This window comes from Odocoileus virginianus, chromosome 2 (genome assembly GCF_023699985.2).
Source record: "Odocoileus virginianus isolate 20LAN1187 ecotype Illinois chromosome 2, Ovbor_1.2, whole genome shotgun sequence".
NCBI classification, from domain to species: Eukaryota; Metazoa; Chordata; class Mammalia; order Artiodactyla; family Cervidae; genus Odocoileus; species Odocoileus virginianus.
In genome coordinates this window covers 81,082,522-81,103,202 of record NC_069675.1, presented here as the reverse complement: position 1 = coordinate 81,103,202, position 20,681 = coordinate 81,082,522, and the positions used below count along the sequence as shown (strand labels likewise).

The 20,681-nt window shown below is 43.2% G+C and overlaps 1 long non-coding RNA gene across 1 annotated transcript; it reads right to left on the bottom strand.

Moving 5' to 3' along the window:
- Positions 1–632: 632 nt before the first annotated feature.
- On the bottom strand, positions 633–18,785 carry LOC110130922 (uncharacterized). Its single transcript, XR_011490060.1, has 4 exons — positions 17,815–18,785; positions 17,150–17,283; positions 1,490–1,543; positions 633–1,105 (listed from the first exon to the last, which is right to left on the bottom strand). It is a non-coding gene; the product is annotated as an uncharacterized lncRNA (long non-coding RNA).
- Between the last annotated feature and the right edge of the window lie 1,896 nt (positions 18,786–20,681).

Genomic DNA, 20,681 nt, shown 5'->3' with positions numbered 1-20,681 from the left:
AATTCTTCCGCAGATCTGACCTAAATTTGTCCAGCTGTGGCTAAAGCTGACTTTGTCCTGGGTGGTCCTCAGTGGGGGCAGCTGATGAAAGAGCTCTTTGTGTCAAGTGACACATCAGCCCCCTCAAACCCTGAGAAGGAGGATGGGCTTAATGCACGGTTACAGCCTAATGGAGTTATCCAGCTCCAGGGAGGCAGCCAGAAGGCGGTTGACGAGGCCCCAGAGACAATCCGGGGAGAGCTGGACTTGGCTCCAGCTCTCTGCCTACACACTGGGTGACCTGGGCTAAGTCATTAACCTCTAGGAGATTCTTTTGGTCCTTAGTAACATGCATCCTAACACCTGCCTGACAGGTATGTGAGATGACAGAGGGGGAGTGGTTGGTTGTTTCTTCATTTATTTAAAAGATGCTACTAACTCATACCTGGAGAAAGGCATGGCAACCCACTCCAGTATTCTTGCCTGGAGAATCCCATGAACAGAGGAGCCTGGTGGGCTACAGTCCATGGGGTCACAAAGAGTCAGACACAACTGAAGCAACTTAGCACACATTAAGTCATAAGAGTGATGAGTCCAGAATAGAAAAAAGAACCTGTCCAAGCTTGCTGAGCAAATTAAAGGTCCTGTTCAGAGCATCCCTGTCTTCAAAGTCACGATATTACTTTTGTAATTCTCCCTCACCCCTCATACAGGTTTCAAGTTCCCTTTGGCATTTTCAAAACAATATGTGGGGAGGGTTTTGTGAAATAGAGGGAGGACTTCAAAGCAAGATCACTGTCAAGCCACTGGGAGCTGCACCCAGGACTGCAGGCTCTGGGACTACCTGGCTGACACCTGTCAGGCTCCTTCCATCTCCCGACAGACCCAGAGCTCCGCTAGCTGAACTTGCCTCAAGTCCTCTCGTCCCCATGGCTCCATGGAAACTGACAGTGTTGGGAGCTGACGATGCAAAGAATCAGAATGGGCAAGGCTTCAGACGTGGGCTGTCTTGGCCTCCGTTGTGGGTTTATGCAGTCATTTCAGATCCTTCCAGCAAAGCACCCTCAGCTGTGACTGGCATTGTCACTGTTTCCATCAAAAATACACACATTTTTCAACATTCTCCCTGCAGGCAACAGACACAGAATAAATCCTTAGTGTCACAAGTCACCTTAGCATGTCATACAGATGGGAAATCTGATGCAGGGAGCGATCAGCTCCTTGACAGGGCGGGGCCCGGTCCCAGATCCCTGATGTCCAGCTCTGAATCCTACCCACAGCACTGCACTCAGGCCACTAGATGAATCTGACTCAGCAAATCTCAAAGGATTCTAGTACTTCCCTGCTTCCCTTTAGTTTGGAAACACGAATTCTTGAACCATTGGATTCTAGCCCTTGGTGTGGCATTTTCCTAAAGGCTCTTTTATTACATGTTGCTAATACCTTGTGTTTTAAGAGTGCAGGCTCTAGGGATCATTGACAGGGTTTATAATCTGGTCATAACACTTACCTGCTGTGTGTCCTTAGGTGAACTACTTCATCTTTTCTGCCCCAATGTCCTCATCTACAAAACAGTGATAATAAACATAAGTACCCTCATAAAGTTTATGTATTAGATGAGTTAATGGTTAGAATGCCCAGCTTTAGTAAGCACTGAGTAAATGTTAACTACTCTTTCTATTTTATAGATAAGGAAACTGAGATGCCCGCAGGCGATGTCAGAAGGTGAATTAATGAAAATGCAGAAATTAGCATCAGGCTTTCCAATTCTGGCTGCCATGCCCTTTCCTCCATACCAAATAAATTGAAAGAATCACAAACCAACTGCCAAGGAGAGAAGTGGCTTTACACTCTTTTGTGCCAATTTCGCTGTTGTGCAGCAGGAGAACTAACACCCAGAAAGAAGCAGGCCTGGCTGTTCACTGGAACCATCCAGGGCGATGGCAGGAAATAAAGATTGCTGGACTCCACTCTGAACTTAAGGACTTTTCAGAAGTGGCACCTGCAATTTTGTATTTTGAACATTCATTCTCACGAAGCCAAATCAAAGCATTTTCATAGAAAGATGTTTGAGAGTCACTATATTAGAGTATTCCAGCCTGGTTTAGACTACTCCATTGACTGGATTTGTACCTCTAGGCTAGAAATATATAAATGATCTTATTTTTCCTCTTTAATACATATATGTGCTTACAAATTATATACTCCCAATCACTGCACTCAAAATGTCCTGTTCATTATTGAACTGACACAAAAAAAGACTAAAAATGTCAAAAAGGAGGGGGTACAAGATCAACATAAGTGAAAGTTCCAATATCATCATTCCGTTAACAATGGGTCATCTTCAGCATCACCTGGCTGAGCATGGCCTGTTTTTCCAGACTACGGGTCTACAAACTGAGATACTGCTTGTTTTGAGGCCCTAAGGAGCATGTAATCCAACCCCTGCTTCCCAGTCTCCTGACCTGTTCCATCATTTCCGAATGCACAGTTGTGAAGGAGAACCTGCCGTGTTACCCGAATCGTCCTGACTTCTCGAACTGAAGGAACCACCAGACTGGTCACTGGGACCCAATGTGACTTGAGGAAGCTCTGCAAACCCCCCTCCCTGTCGCTTCCCCCAAGGAGTAGCACTAATCTAATTGGTCACGCATTGAGTCATATCTGTGAGTGGGAGGGTCACTGTGCCTGCAAAGGTCAGACACATGGGCGTGGTTCCTCCTGCTTTGTCCACATCTAGCTAGAGGGGAAACTGACCTCAGGACAGACCAGCCCTATGCCCTTGTCCCTTCTTTCTTTAACTCCAGACTTACATTTTGAGATTTAAAGACTTTATCTTTAGCCAGAGTTAACTTGAGGTCTGACTAGAGCTGTACCCAGCAGAGGGGACACTGCACCTTGACAGAAGCACTTTGCTTTGCCCCCTGGGTAGCTGGGTCAGGAAGACTTTGCTCCCAGTCCCACCATCAGTCCTTCCCTTTGCATCATCCAGAAGGATCTCCGCTACTGCATATTCTATACCCACCGCAGAACAGCCCGATTCCAGTAACATTTTCCTAGGATACTTTTTGCCAGGCATCTTAAGTTCCAGACTTGGCTAGTACAAATTCTGCTGGCTTTGAGTCAGATGATGTGGGTTTCACCACTGAATGCTTGGGTGACCCTGGGTAAGTCAATTGATCTAACTGGGTCAATGTTTTCAGCTGTGAAATGAAGATGCTAATAACCGTCCTGCCTACCTCATTTGACTGGTATGTGAGATGAATGTGTAAATGTGTTTTGTAAATAATCCCTTCCAAATGAAAGGGATATGAGGCCATCAATGGGGAGCTGGGGCGGGGGTGGGGGGAATAACACCACAACTTTTGTTTTTAATGCAATGCAATCTGAAACTCTGGGCTTTTTCTCTTTAAACAAAATTTTTGTTGGAATGAACATAATAAGAAAATTTGGTAAAGACTTTGAGAGAGAGGGGAATTTGATATAAGGAGCAATCATGCACTCTTCATTTTGTGGTAAACATATTCTGAACCCCTGTTTGATGTCACACATGCTCTGCGAAGTACTGGAGGAAGAAAGGGGAGTAAGACAAGGTTCTGGCCCTCAATGAGCTCACAATCTAACACGAGAAAGAGAGAGATAACTGTGAAATCCCAGTCCAGCATGCTAATTTCTGTGATGGGGCATGAACCCAGAGCTGGTAAGAGTAAACAGCAAGCCCACCAAACTTTGCCTGTGATCAGGGAGGACTCACCTGAAATAGATGCTAACACCCGTAGAGGAGTGAGCAAACCTAAAGGTGGGGAGGGATGACTCTGAATAGAGGGCAGGGCAGATGTTGTGAATTTGACATAAGAGAAGGTGTTGCCCCTCTCAGGGGTCCTCCATGACCACAGCACCCTCTGCATATGGAGCGTCCAAAGCGAGGTTAAGAGGGATGTGGAACAGTGGAAGAGTGAGCCTGAGAAGGGATGTGCTATTGATTTGTGTTCTAGAAAGATTATTCTGGAGATTTCTTAAATTAATGATGTACTAGTCTAAGATTGAGGCAGGGTTTCCCAAATTATGAGATTCATTCAGGGAGAACATGCTAAATTCAGATTCCTGGACTCCATGTCTTCTTAACCTGAGTGAAGAGATGCATCTTTTGAAGATACTTACAGGTGATTCAGGTGAAGCTGCTATCAACTTAAGTTGACTTCATGGTGGTCCCCGAAGTGATATGTGCCTATCCTGAATCCCTGGCCTGCAAACGCTGCCTTATTTGAAGAAAGAATCATTGCACCTCATCCTGCATTATGTGGGTAGACCCTAAATGTAGCTACATATATTCTGAAAGACAGAAGATCAGGAGGATGGGATATAACCTTGACGGCAGAGACTGGAATGATATAGCACAAGGCAAGGACTGCCTGGGCCACCTGCAACAAGAACTGTGTCCCCTCAAGCATTCCCACAGCCTAAGGTCCTGCCAGCTCCCTGATCTTACACTCTAGCCTCTGGAGTTCTGAGTGAATTCATTTCCAGTCTTTTAAAACACTCATTACACTCCGTATCTGCCCTGAAAAATGTTCACATTTCTCTAGTGGAAAGGGAAACAATGCCATGTAAACGTGGAGGAAAGCAACTCTGGATCCAGACAAACCTCCATTCAAATTCAGGCTCTGCCTTTCAATGGAGGGATTGTTAGCACACTTTCTAAGCCCTGGAAGCTTCAGATATGTAAAATGAAAATAATGATATATTCGGTCAAGGTCATTGAAAGAATGTCACAAGTCACTATAATATGTAGAGCCTGTGAGGTGGTGTCTGCTGCATCCCAGGCACTAGTAAGAGAGAACCACTATTATTTTGTTTGTGCTGTAATAGAAGTGAGCAGACCATTCAGTAAACACAACAAAAAGAAGGAAGTTTGGCAGTCAGGAAGCGCTTCCCAGAGTTATCAGGGAGAATCAGGAAGCTGTGAAAATCTCTGAGGTTTAGGGTCAAAGACTTGGGGTCTGGGAGATAGAGTCATCGAGAATCCTGGCTGCCGTGTTAATCTTGAACATGCTGGTGATGGGAAAAATGAAATGGTCTTGTAATTGCTGTCAAGTGAGGATTAACACTATATTTCTCTAACTTCATACTCAGGAGGCAGAAACTGCTTATTCAAATGGAGTAATGATTGGTCTCATAAAAGCACAGTGAACACCAATGAAACAGTTGAAGAATCAAGGTATTACTCCTCATCTCAGGAAGGAGACATTACATTGAAGAAAAGTTCCTAAAAATGGATTTTTATCTTGTTTAGGGCTAAAGCATGAATAGAAGAATAAATGAAGCATATTTTTAAAAATTTAAATCCAGCTTTTAAATAGCACTCCCCTGGTGAATTCCACATGTCTTACTTTTTGCTTTAAAAAAAAATATATCATATTATCACATTTCTGAATGACAGAGTCCTCATCACACACATAGGTTATGTCATGGTGCTATTGGTGTAGGGGGTTTCAGCCATTTGATACTTGTGAAGTATCCCTGACTACACAGCTCTTACACAGGCCACATCTGCTTTAATTTTGATCATAATATTCCACTTTAGCCCTTTTAACCAGGGTTCAAAAAGTGTTTTATTTTGTCTAATCTGAATCCACATAACAGTAACGGGAAGCAAGTTCCATTGTCCTCATTTTAAAAAATAGAAATCCACTGAAAGAGATGAAAGTAACTCAACCAAGTATTCACAGCTAAGATGTGGCAGATCGAAGCTCAGTTTATCTGACTCAAAATTCAATCTCTGCACACCAAAGCCTGTTCCATTTACGTTTATCTGTTTATTCACTGAACAAATATTTATTGGATCCAACTGTGGGGACCAAGCTAGAGGCTGATGCTTACCTTTTGTGGTCTTCTTGCATCTTTCACGCTTTTCAGTCTTCATTTTATCTCCTGTGATTTAGCAGATTGTCTCCTCTTTCAGATTCCTGAACTTGAACCCTGGAGGTGCACCATCTTGTTCTTCAACAGCATCTCCTGTAACTAGGTTTCCAGGTACCGCCCAACCCTGGTATCTTTTTTCTGAATAACCTACACTTCAAGCTCCTGCAGAACACGCACTCAGGTTCACACGCACTCATCCGAGGTCTTGGTGACCAGTGCGGACCCAAGCCACCTGTTGCTGCCTCAGTCTGAAGCAATGATCCCTAACTCAGGCCAAGAAGATTACAGGAGATGGATTTTTAGTATAAAGTGGCCTTCTTCTCCTGTCTCCAGTTACGTCCCTGACACTCATGGGGCCCCAAACGGAAAATAAGGCATATCGAAATGGAGGAGACTCATCAGATGTGAAATTCATCCCCAGCTTCGGAACCCACAGACCTCTGAATGTTTTTTCCATCAGCTCAGTTCACTGAGTTGCAGATTCCACAGTTTACCATGTTATTAGAACTTTCTCCAAACACTTCAGTAAATCTCAATGGACTGCTCTTCTGAAAAGCCCAAATGCTCATGGCAGAGGTGTTTAATCATGGCACTCCATGTTTTTAAATGAGGCAAGTGAAAGTAAGTATTCCATAATTCACGGTGTGCACCCTTTCAGAAAACTTTTTTATTGAGAATTTGATGAATAGTCTAGTCATACTGCATATACAGATGACTCAGAATAGAAGATGCATGGGAGGAAAAAGTTCAGAATATATTCAGAGGCCTTTACCCGAATGAGATGGCCTGGGACTCAGATTGAAAAGGCAGGCTGTGGACACTCATTTATTGCCCTCAGGGAGAACAGTGTTTAGAAACTTGAGTGGGTCTGTTCAGCTAGTTACTTTCCTAGTGTAAGAGAGGCTGGCACACCACAGGGGTGGGCGGTCCAGTCCCAGAGGGACTCCAGGCTCTGCCACTCTGAGCTCACCCAAAGGACTGAGTTTCACTGCACCTCAGTTTCTAATCTTACAGTTGTGAGGATTAAGTCAGACAATACCTGCAGAATTCCATCTTCCTGTCAATTGCTCCATAAATGGCAGCTGCTTGTAGGTTCAACATTAATTGAATTATCTAGGCAGAAAATCACTTTCCACTTTTAAAGAAAAATAGGCCACTCTAGATCTACTCCAGAGTAACAAAAGAAAAAGCTACGCAATAAGAAAATGTAGAATGATCGAACAGACACTGAACTGTGAGCCAGAAGACCTGGAAGTTGCCAGATGTGGCAAATTCCTATGTGATTCAGAGATAATCATTAACTTTCTTCTGGATGCCATTTTCTTCACCAGAAAATGTAGCAACCAGAAGCCATTATGTCTACTTGATCTTCCAATGAGATTCCAAAGAACTACTTTAAGGGACATTTCTTGCATATGCCTGGAGCCCAGATTTTGCACCAAGTTGTAGGTTGTTTCTGTGACTACCTTGTCCAAAGTCACTGACTCATTCAAAGTCCAAACAAAACTTTAAAAATATTATTCAACAAAATATTTAACTAGATACAGAATCTAGGTCCATCTTGAACCTGAGAAATCAAGGAGAGATTAATTTTCTAGATGTCAATTTGTTCTCGACTATAAGCAAGTTCTTCCTGTACAGATCATCCCTAACATTGGCCATTGCTTTGCAACTAACGAAATGCTGCCATACACATAGGATGTCCTCGGTCAGGGTGTCCAAGGTCACACTGCTGGTAGAGATTAGACCAGGGCCTCCAGGAGACAAAACTTTTCTTCTTTCCATGCTATTTAGTGTCTGCTGATGACATGGCCCTAGCAACATCATAACACCATCCATGTTTTGATTGCATGAATTGAGAAGAGACACAGAAGCTTGCACTCAATGTCTATTATTTAATAAGTGACAATCACTATTTGTCTTTGAAGGCAATAACTTCATTTCACTTTCCCAGCCCTTGGGTGACACTTCATAGAATTTTAATGAACAAATAAAAGTTAAAAATCAATTCCTTAATTTGGGAGTGAAAGTCCAGAGAGAGAAAGCCACTTGACCAGAGTCTCTCTGTCAATAGGGCCAGGCCAGGATTCATTTCCAGATTCCTCATTGTGAGGATGATGTTAAACCAAATCTCTTTTTCAGTTTTCTTCAGTTACATTAAGTGGTATGAGATGCATCTTGTATAAGGACCTGGACAGTTTTAAATTATTAAATTTTATAATATAAATTAAATAAGTGTGGCGGAAGCTCAAAATCACCGTTATTTGTGTTCTTGGAAGAAGGCAGTGAAGTATGACAGAAAACTGAATTTGCATAAGCTGGACAGCTTCCTATGTTTGTGCTGTGCTGTGATGCTGGGTCCACGGTGGAAGGTGTGGAATCCTCTGCTGTGCTCACTAGTTCATCTCTCTTCTATGCTGTAGGCTCATCTCCGTATGTTTCCTTCAGCTTAACTGCTCCTCTTGTGCAATTGTCCCCTTCATGGTGAGACCTCGGAGGTCACTCACTATAGTGTGATGTCAAGACAAGGGCATCTTGTGCAAATTGGACAGAGGCGAGAGAGGGCACAAGCCACTACTTCTGTGTGATGTTTGCCACACCTGCTTCTCATCCCAGCTCAGGAAGCTGGCACTGAGAATTTTAACAGCATGGGGAAATAAGATATGTCTTGGTAGCAGCTAGAGAGAGGGCTTCCCTGGTGGCTCAGTGGTAAAGAATCCACCTGCCACTGCAGGTGATGCAGGTTTGATCCCTGGACTAGGAAGAGCCCCCAGAGAAAGAAATAGCAACCCACTCCAGTATTCTTGCCTGGAAAATCCCATGGACAAAGGAGCCTGGTGGGCTACAGCCAGTGGGGTCACAAAGAGTCAGATGTGACTTAGTGACTGATTGAGTGAGTGAGCATCTAGAGAAGGAATGAATGCTGGCTGCTGCATCTCCCAGAAGAACATCAGAATGAGAAAAGAGGGAATCTTTTTTTTTTTTTTTTTTTTTTTTGAGGGAATCTTTTTGTGACACCTGGAACTCACCCCAAAGGGAGGCTGAAATATTTGGGGACTGAGGTGAAAGAGGAAATGAAACTGATCAGTTACACCTAGCCTGACCATCTATCAGGTCCAAAAATAATGACAGCATTCCAGAGATGAATTTGTCCCCAGAGACCTGTTTAATACTTTCATTTCCTCTGTCGAGAGAAGAAAGAGGAAATACCTAAGGTCACCTGGTGAATGTGTGGCAGTTAGGTCCAGTCCCATTTTCTCAGAGTGCTCGTAACTGATTCAAATCTGCCGAAATGAAGCCAATAACAGGGTATCAGGTCTTCGGAGAGAAGTCTTTAATGCATTGTAGAGTTAAGCTTTCTGTTTCCATCTATCTTTAACAAAATTGGCAAATTGCAGGCATATATGTGGATTCATGGGCTTCCCTGCTGGCTCAGGGGTAAAGAATCTACCTACAATGCAGGAGACCAAGGCTCAATCCCTGGGTGGGAAAGATCCTCTGGAGGAGGGCATGGCAAGCCACTCCAGTATTCTTGCCTGGAGAATTCCATGGACAGAGGAGCCTGGTGGGTTACAGTCCGAACGGTCGCAGAGTCAGACACGACTGAAGCGACTAAGCAGCAGCAGCATGTGGACTTGCATGCATGGTCTACCATGTTGATTTAAAACAATAATAATAATCAACTAGAACCTACTGTATAACATAGGAAACTTTGCTCAATGTATGTGGAAGCCTGGATGAGAGCGAGTTTGGGGGAGAACGGATACATCAATATGTATGGTTGAGTCCTTTGGCTGTCCATATACTCCAATACAAAACAAAAAATTTAATTAAAAAAAAAAAGAAGAGAGGATGACAGTATACAGAAGCCATATGAAGTCCCATACCTGTTTGTCTACTCCATTCTATGCCATCCTCTATCTTCCTCACCTCCTTTTCCCCTACATCTGATTTAACGTTGCTACCCCATTTCTCTTATTTTGAACCTTGATGTCTACCATCAGCGATTCCATTAGTTCAATTTTTTTATCCAGACCCCCAAAATTCCAGGACCTACTCACTGAAAGGAATGAACAATTATATCTGGGCAGGACTACTTTAAATTGAAGTCATTACAGGCCATTCTACTGACTCAAAGACTCATAAAAGAGAATCGCAGCAGTAACCAGGAAACTCAGACTCTGGCCCCACTGATTTCTTTGGTAAACCTTCTATCTAGGTTTATGTTTTCTTCATCTGTTAAAGGAGGCAGTGAAACTTGAATTCTGGCTTCAATATTGGATGAATTTATGAATTGAAGGAGATCAGACAGGTAAAGAGAGGTTTTTCTGAATTAATGATGTTTCCCATCAAACCTATCACAAAGAAATTAACTCCCTGAAGGAGAATTATTCAGCTAAGCAAATGCTGTGTAAACATGAGAAATGGCATTGATTTTCTTAATGTCACAAACTGTAAGTTAATTCATAAAAAAAGAAAAATGAATCATCCTTATTTACTGGGAGTCATTTCTCGTGATTTTTTTTCCCCCTTCCTCTGAACGGAGTATACCAGGACTGGAATATTCTGGAGTACTTTTGAAGAAGCTGATTCTGCCGTTGGAAGAATGGACAAAGTAGAATATTGTCCTGGACTCTCAATCCCATTTGATGCCTACTTCTCCAAGCCTCAAAGTTTCTCTGGATTATCTTTCATTGTTTATGCATCCTCTATATCTCAAAATAAGAGATGACACTCTTTTTGTCTGAAATAAACCTGGGCTCTTAACTCTGGATCCCCATCCTGTCATTAAGTATCTACCTCTCTTACTAAATGGGCTCTCCTGGTGGCTCAGATGGTAAATAATCTGCCTGAAATGTAGGAGATGATGGTTCAATCCCTGAGTCAGGAAGATCCTTTGGTGAAGGGGATGGCTAGCCACTCCAGTACTCTTTCCTGGAGAATCCCATGGACAGAGAAGCCTGGTGGGCAACAGACTTAGCACTCAGACTCTGCGACCTCATAGACTGTAGCCTGCCAGGCTCTTCCGTCTATGGGAATTCTTAGGCAAGAATACTGGAGCGGGTTGCCATTGCCTTCTCCAGGGGATTTTCACTACCCAGGGATCAAACCTGCATCTCCTATGGCTCCTGTATTGGCAGGCAGATTCTTTACCACTGCCACCTGGGAAGACCCAAACCTCTCTAATACCTGCATTTGAACGGATTCTTCTTGAATCCTCCTTCCCACCTTGTAAGAAACCCCAGACAATCTCTTCAACCTGCAATAGGTCAACTCTCTCCTTTATTCACTTACAAACACGTATATAAAAAAAGAGGCCTCATTCTTTTGCAACAGGGCCCTCCTCCCCCTGCCTTGTATCTGGCTCTTTTCATCTCTTCCCTGGACTCAGCACAGCCCCTGGCTCATGATCCAGCCTCCAGACCTGTTGCTGACCACCTCTTCTCCCTTCTCCACAGCACAGTGTGAAATGTAGCTTCCTTGGGTCCCTCCCTGCATAACAGCCCCAGTGTCTCCTCATTGTCTCCAAAAGCCCACACTTCTTGGCCTCCATCATCCGATTGGACACTACCTAGCAGATTCTTCCTCTGAATGCATGTGCACCTTTGTGAATTGGCACCTACCTTTCCTACTTCTGGGAGAATGTCTGGGAAGCCTTGTTAGTGGCCCTCATGTGGTTCAATTCCTAATGGGCAGCTTGAGCCCACCTTCCACCAGCGTCTTTCCTCGTGGACTGGGGGTATCCAGAGCATCCTCAGGAAAGCATAGCAGTCTCCAGCAGACCTCTCTAGCCAGTCACCTCCAACCGCATATCAAAGAAAAGCTGAATAAATGTTTGGAAGAGTCAACTTAGTAAAAACATCAACTTTCCAAAAACTGATCTAGAAGTTTCATATAATTCCTATCAAAATTCCAGCAAAGTTTTTGTAGATATAGACAAACTTACTCTAAAATTTACATGTAAAAGAATAAGCCTCGAGATAGTTAAAGCAATCTTGAACAAGACCAGTAAAGTGGAGGAATCACTTTTCTCAATTGTCAGGTTTACTATATAGCGATAATAATCAAGGCAGCACAGAATTCATGACAGAGATCAATGAAACAGAACAGAGAACCCAGAAATAGACTCACACAAAGTGAATTGACTGATTTTTGACAAAGGTGTAAAAGGAAGTCAATGAAAGAGGGTAGACTTTTCAATAAATAAATAGTGTTGAAGCAACTGGACATTCATAGGCAGGAAGCAGATGAATGAATGAATAAATGAATAAAACTTGATATAATCTATCTTAAGGGATTGAGCTCCTTGAAAAATAGAAATCATTTCTGATTAATCTCTAGGACCTAGCACAGAGTCTGGAATATGCAGACACTCTGTGGATAGTGAATAAATGGATGATTTGTTAATGCTTGTGTTAAGTAGCACAGAAGTGACCCAAGTACACATTTGAGATGCTTCTCTTGGGGAAGAACCATCTGCACTGAATTTCAGAGTTTGAGATGAACTCTAAGACAGGCAGTCTGTTCAGTGAAAAGAACGCTGACATCAGATAATTTTGGCGAAAGCTCAGATCTGAGTTTGAGCACCAGCTTAGTAAGGTACTCACCAAGGTTTTTCACTCTGAAACAGTTATCAACTATCACTGGACCTCAAATTCTTCATCTATAATGTGTGAAAGAAAATATTTAGCTCAAAGGTTATATAAGGACTCATGTTCATATTAAGTACAAACAGTGCCCACATATGAGACTAAAAAAAAATTATCTCTACCCATTCAATGATCTTAAAAAGTGTTAAACCAGAATCTGTCTTTATAAAAGAAGGCAAATTGTTGAAAAAAACTAAATAGTAGTAAGTTGAAGTAGTCTTACTTTTGGTTTTAGCTAAATAGCTTTTTCTGGTCTTACTCAGAAATGCCCCCAGTAAGAATTCTTAATTCATAGCCAAAGTCATAGCTATTATCACTTGGATTTCTCTAAATAATTCCTACTCAAGCAATCACAGCCAATAGCCAGTAACACATGGATGAATGACACTCTTCATTTCTCCCAAGCCAACTCTGTTTTGAACTGTTTAAATGAAAATAGATTCCTTCTGTTCATGGGGTTCTTGCAGCAAGACTACTGGAGTGGTTTGCCATTCCCTCCTCCAGGGGACCATGTTTTGTCAGTACTCTCCACTATGACCCATCCGTCTTGGGTGGCCCTGTAGGGCTTGGCTCATAGCTTTGCTAAGTTATGTAAGCCTCATCACTATGAGAAGACAAGCCTGTGATCCGTGAGGGGGGAAATGTTAAGGAGCATCCTTGTGTTAACAGCCAAATATGCTAACCAGTTGTGTCACAGAGACACTTCGAATTGTGGTGCTAAAGGACTGCCAGCATCTGATGGAATTGCCAACACTCATTAGATCAAATTGCCAACATCCCTCGGATCACTGGAAAAGCATGAGAGTTCCAAAAAAAAACATCCACTTCTGCTTTATTGACTATGCCAAAGCCTTTGACTGTGTGGATCACAACAAACAGTGGAAAATTCTGAAAGAGATGGGAATACCAGACCACCTGACCTGCCTCCTGAGGAATCTGTACACAGGTCAAGAAGGAACAATTAAAACTGGACATGGAACAAAAGACTGGTCCCAAATAGGGAAAGGAGCACATCAAGGCTTTATATAGTCATCCTGCTTATTTAACTTCTATGCAGAGTACATCATGCGAAATGCTGGGCTGGATGAAACACAAGCTGGAATCAAGATTGCCGGGAGAAATATCAATAACCTCAGATATGCAGATGATGCCACCCTTATGGCAGAAATTGAAGAAGAACTAAAGAGCCTCTTGATGAAAGTGAAAGAGAAGAGTGAAAAAGCTGGCTTAAAACTCAACTTTCAGAAAACTAAGATCATGGCACCTGGTCCCATCACTTCATGGCAAATAGATGGGGAAATAATGGAAACAGTGAGAGACTTTATTTTCTTGGGCTCCAAAATCACTACAGATGGTGACTGCGCCCATGAAATTAAAAGACCCTTACTCCTTGGAAGAAAAGAGGTGACCAACCTAGACAGCATATTAAAAAGCAGAGACATTATTTTGCTAAAAAAGGTCCATCCAGTCAAAGCTATGGTTTTTCCAGCAATTGTATATAGCAGTCATGTATGGATGTGAGAGTTGGACTATAAAGAAAGCTGAATGCCAAGGAATTGATGTTTTTGAACTGTGGTGTTGGAGAAGACTCTTGAGAGTCCCTTGGACTGCAAGGAGATCCAACCCATCAATCCTAAAGGCAATGAACCCTGAATATTCATTGCAAGGACTGATGCTGAAATTGAAACTCCAATACTTTGGCCACCTGATGTGAAAAGCTGACTCATTTGAAAAGACCCTGATGCTGGGAAAGATGGAAGGCAGGAGGAGAAGGGGATGACAGAGGATGAGATGGTTGGATGGCATCACCAACTTGATGGACATGAGTTTGAGTAAACTCTGGGAGCTGGTGATGGACAGGGAGGCCTGGAGTGTTGCAGTCTATGGGGTCGCAAAGAGTCGGACATGACTGAACGACTGAACTGAACTGAACTGTATTCTCTGAATTTTTAACTATTATAAAATGTTCATCTTTGTCTTCCCTTCAAGCTCATGTGTTCAGGGACGAACTCTCCAGCACTGAGTGAAGCCACCTATAGTTCCCAAGAAAACCCGGTAAATCCTAATGTTCAGAGACGAAAGAAGAAAATGAGCCCTGAATTCCTTTGTCATTAAAATTCCTTCCTTGTCGACTGAGTTCCTGTGGATTTGAATGAATTATCTAAGAATCAGTGTTAGTGCTTAATTGGAAGATAGAGGAAACCACAAAGAGTCTGAAAAGAAAGGGCAGACGAAACAGAAATGTCTCTAGGCATTGAAAAGTTTGACAGGCGAGAAGAGTTTGTGATTTGAAAAGCAGCTGGAGAACATGAGTCAGCAGGAGATAACTAAAAAAAGTTAAATAATTAAGCTTACATAATAGCTATCTGATTGACTATCTAGATGTGGTTTTAATTAACGCTTCTAACCTCTCTTTGTCGGTAACTATATATTATCCAATCTAAAAGTGGAGAACTTTCATTATTACCAAAAATTGTTCATCTACAGAGTGCTGGGGAATTTATTTCCAAATTTAGCAAAGGAGCTACTGTCCTTCCAGCTCCCTCCCCTGTCCCCTCCTCTCCACACAAACTCCCTTACAATTAGTTCTGTGAGTGGAAATTGAGGACTTGGCTCCTCCTTTCATCATTTTCCATAGGTAAAGTGAAAGTGTTAGTCCATCAGTCCTGTCTGATTCTTTGTGACCTCATGGACTGTAACTTGCAAGGATCCTCTGCCCATGGGATTCTCCAGGTAAGAACACTGAAGAGGGTTGCCATCCCTTCTCCAGGGGATCTTCCCCACCCAGAGATCAACCCAGGTCTCCTGCCCTGCCGACAGATTCTTTACCTGAGTAAATTCTTATCTGAGTCACCAGGGAAACCTTTCTATATGTAAATTGGGATGTAATGATATGAAGAACTAAATTCTTGAGCAAGTTTACTAGACGGGGGCCCTTTCCTGGACAGAGTAGGGGGTGGAGTTGGCCAAGTTTAAGATTTAGTCTTCCCACCTTTGAGGAGCTCTGAGCTATGTTTAAGAAAGATCAATAAATAAATGTTCTTGGTGATAAAGAAAGTAAAAGGTCTGCAAAGGATGACAGATAATTTTCCCAAGTTTGGGGCAGAGTAGTTGGGGAGAAAGGCAAAAGAGATGCCAGGATTGGTGCTGAAAGCTCGACCTCTGGGCCCCAGTGCTGAATTGAATCTTGTACACAGAGTTTGGCATGAAGTACAAAAGAATAACTTTATTGCTTTGCCAGGCAAAGCAGATCACAGAGGGGCACAGTGACCCTCAAAACTGCTGCAGTCCTTTAATCTGGTTTCAGATATTCTCTTTGAAACCAGAGACTGACTCTTCACTGCTGTGCACAGACTTTCTCCGACTGTGGGGAGCAGGGGGTCCCCTCTGGTTGTGGTGGGCAGGGTTCTCACTATGGTGACTTCCCTTGCTGCGGAGCATGGGCTCTAGGACATAGAGCGTCAGTAGTTGCGGCACACAGGCTCAGTAGTTGTGCCTCATGGGCCCTAGAGCTCGGGCTCAATAGTCATGGTGCTCTGAGGCTTAGTTGCATATGGAATCCTCCCTGACCAGGGATTGAATCCATGTCCCCTGAATTGGCAGGCAGACTCTAAACCTCTGGACCACCAGGGAAATCTAGGTCTCAGTCTTTTGATGAGCTTCTCTGGTTCCTTTAACCTGGCCTTAGATAGTCTCCTCTGAAATGATGAATGCTAACATCTTCCATTTGTAGAGGATTTAAGTACTGTGAAGAGTGCAAAGGTATTGTAACATGTATCCTTTGAGGTAGAACCAGGACTCTCTCCCAAGGCTGCACATTTGTTTCTTGGCTGCTTCCCCGTAGTCTCTACATCCCCTCCCTTCCCTAATTAACAACTGTTGAAAGGGCTTCCATACCGAGGAGCCCCACTGGATTCATCTGGGTTTCAAGGTTGAGTCCTGAGGACCCTGTAGAAAGGGTACCATGCAGCATGAGAGAAGTATAAAGTTATGTTACTCCAAAGCTAAGTTCAAATCCTGCCCCAGGATACAATTTTAATGCACAAACTATGTTAGAAAGGATAGCTATGAGCAAAAAAATGTTAGAGGGAAAATAAAATATAAACCTAAATGATAGTGAAGAGAGAAACTTCTAAAAGCCTTCTGCCTGAAGTGGAAGCAGGGGTGCAGGATATTAACCTTGACTGGGACCTTGAGGGTTGGATAGAATTTTAAAGTGAGAAAAAGTAGAGTTTGGAGGGCAATGATAAAAAAAGTTTAGTTTTGCTTGGGCCAGGGTATGGGAAGAGATAAACTAAGCCTGAGGGCACAAGACCTTGAATACTAAGCCAAGGAATTTGTATTTTGCTTGTTGAATTTTTACAATGCTGCATCAAGCGTGTACCATAAGTCAGTACACCCAAATACAAAGGTATGTTTTTATTTTCCTTATCCAAGGAACCCATAGTAAGAGCTTTAGATCTACTGCTCTCTGTTTAAGTAAGCAGACACACTTTCTAACCTCTGCCTATACTTTTTCTCAATATAATTGCAAATAGTGACTCCTTTCCCTCTCAAAAAATGGATTGAATGATAAATTACTTGGACATCCTACTTACCTGCTACAATTTGCACTTAGCCCCATCTGGAAATGTAATGGAAATGTAATTCATTAAGTCTTTGGCAGGTGGAAATTTGCAGCTCTCTCTGCCGTTTTCTCTTTGCTTGTGTCGACTTAAAAAGTATTCACAACCTAAAAGTTGAGAGTTATGTTTTATTCAGTGGGAATTTTTAGAACTTTGAGCCCCGGAAACAGCATCTCAAGTGACCCCAAGAGAACTGCTCTAAGGAGGCGAGAGGAAGAGCCAGGTTATACAGAGGTTTTGCAACAAAGGGCAGGTAGAGTTTTTGTAAATTAAAGAAAACCAGATATCCCAAGTTAAGGAATTTTGCACTTCTTTGTGTGTGTGAAAAAGTGAAAGTGTTAGTCGCCCAGTCATGTCCAACTGTTTGCAACCCCATGGACTCTGTAACCTGCCAGGCTCCTCTGTCCATGGAATTCTCCAGGCAAGAATACTGGAGTGGGTAGCCACCCCAGGGGATCTTCCTGACCCAGGGATCAAACCTAGGTCACCTGCATTGCAGCTAGATTCTTTACCGTCTGAGCCACAAGGGAAGCCTGTGTATGGAGAGTCTGAGCTCACTGAAATCATTCCTTTGATATTCATCTCAGTTCTCTGAGGCCAGTATCCTGTTTTCACATCCGGAGTTCCTCAGGACTCACCACTCCCTCATGGAGGGCTGAAGTCACTGATGTCTGTTTACTGAAGTGGCAGGAAATAGTCCCATTCCTCACTGGCTTTCAGGTTAGACTGGTTTGTCTTGATGCCACCCTGCTGCCTTCTTTCCTTCAGGTTTAACATCTGACCAGCTTTCTTCCTTGGGCTTTAGACCCAATTGTCCTGGAAAAGACTCCTTTGACAAGCAAAGATTACTCAGTGGACCTCAGTCCTAGCTGTGCGTTTGGGATTAAATGTCCAAACAGGCAGGCTAAGTACTAATCAGGCTAATTGCACACAAGGAAATTTTTCTAAAAACAATCTGATTTTTGGTGGTTTTTATAAAATATTCATCCCATCAACCCACTCGAATTCATTAATATTTTACAGCTTCATTTTTGGTTTTTGTTTTAATTTCAGATGAGGTCATGATAGCCTTCACCATGCATAACGCCTCTAAAAGTCTCCACTTCCCCTTGCCCTAGCCCATCCTCAGTGCTCTTGATCCCCTGTATCCAGGGTGCGACCTGGACTGGTCCTGGCATTCGACACTAAATGGGTAAAGCAAGCAAAGATCAGTGAGGCCAAAGGAATACTAAATCCCTCCCTGGGAATAGTTGGACCTGGGGGGTGTTTGTAAGCTTGCTCAGGGCCAGAAGAGGTGAGGTTTGATAGAGTTGTAAGTAAGAGCTGGTGTTCCAATGGGGAACAGAATGAAGGCACCGCCTGCTTTGGGAATCAGGATTTCTCTGGCAAAGGATTCCATATCCTACCTTGGTCTTACCCTCTCTCCTCCTGCAAGAACCAGGTAGAGTCCTGGTCCTCAGCCCACACCTTTCCTTTCTGTGAGTGTAAGACCCTTTTGTCTTCTCTTCTGTGGGTTTTCTTAGAGGACGAGGCCCTTCTGTTAGGGGAAGCACACTGACTGAAACCGCCCACCCTGGCCAGGCCCTTTAGTAACCGTTCGCACGAGTTGTTTTATGACAGGAGATCCTCGTAAGGAAAACGGAACTAATAAGCCACCACCAACCGGTTCGGGAAAGGTCAAAAGGAGACACCGCGTGTCCCTCCACTTCCCAGAATCCCTCTCGCTAGCATCCATCTTGGTTGAGCCATGCGTGCACCACCAGGAAAGACTCTGAATTAGAATGATTGGCCAAAGACAACCCGGAAACTAATCCCATCACCATAAAACCCGAGACAGCGAGCCACGCAGCAGAGCAGTTCTCCTGGGTTCCCTCATCCTACTGTTCTCCACCCGGGTGCCCTTTCCCAATAAAATCTCTTGCTGTGTCAGCACATGTGTCTCCTCGGATAATTCATTTCCGAGTGTTAAACAAGAGCCCAGTTTCGGGCCCTGGAAGGGGTTCCCCCCTCCTGCAACACCTCTACCATAAATACTCAGTACTGTCACCAGCATTGGCGCACTTTGACTTTGGTTTTCTCTCTTCCAGCATCTCCTCTTTACCAAGGAAATTGAAGGAGAGGAGATATTGTCATTCACCATATGCTGGAATTTGTAGCCTCTATACTAGACACTTTACATCACTACCAATATTTAATTCTTATAAACAAATAACATCTAGAAGGTGATAGCAATGATCTCTTATTTTAGATGAGAAACTGAGGCTTCACGTGTTTTTCAGAAATTGCTCAAAGACCGATGAGAGTGGGATTCCAATGGCAGCTCTTTCTAATATAATGTGCTGACTCCTAGTGCTGTTCTGGAAGGTGCTGGAAGGTGCTACTGGAAACAAAAATGTTAAATTATAATTGATTCCTGCCCTCTCAGGAAATGATTGTCCAGTGAGGCAGGCAAACACACAGAAATCCACCCCAACTGGAGTAGGGTACCAGGAGAATAGACTGCATAATCTGTTAGAATTCAACTCCAATATCCCATTTCCTGAGAGCCACTCCAAAAAGATTCTAATCAAAGAACTATTATGTGTCTTATGCTTAAGTGCTCTATACTCTAATCAGACCACATATTTTAGCATTTTAATGCACTAGTAGAAAATAGTATTAGATGTAACATTAACAGGCTATGTTCTCATTCACTATATGTTTATTCAAGGAGTAATCCCTGAATGTGTACTAAATTCTAGCTTCCTCCCTAGGTGTCAAGAATATAAATGCAAATACCATGTCAGTCTTGACCTCCAGGGTCTTAGAATTGGTTTAATGACTTTGTAAGGGCAGATTGCACAATTCTAACCAGCTGTAATCCTTCATCGGGGCTTCCCTGCTAACTCGGGGGTAAAGAATCCACCTGCCAATGAAGGAGATATGTGGTTCGATCCCTGGATTGGGAAGATCCCCTGGAGAAGGAAATGGCAACTCACTCCAGTATTCTTGCCTGGAGAATTCCATGGAGAGAGGAGCCTGGAGGGCTACAGTCCATGGGGCCACAAAGAGCCAGACAGGACTTAACATCTAAACAACAACAAATCCTGTTTCAGGGGGCTCTGGGCTGCATTTCTTAACTAGCTCACGGAGTTGTCACTTTGCCAGGCATGTGGACGGTATGCAGAGAGTTCTTACCAATTGGGAATAACACTCCATTGCTGGATTAATTCAGAATAAGGTTGGAGGGAATCACCCTGTTGTCTGAAACATAACCACTGACGGGACTTTTCTTGGTATGCATTTGGGTAGGAAAGTGTTAGCCAAAAAATCAGATGATGAATTTCATCTGCTGTAACCAGGGTCTCCCTGAACGATGCATCACCCCTCACCACTCTCTCGCTGCTTCCCTTCCTGGCTTATGTGATAGAATAGAACACAGTTTTCTGTGGAGCTTGCAGGTGGCTATCTGCATCTGAGTCCCAGTTTTGCCACCAAGCAACAAGTTGCTTTATCTCTGTGAACC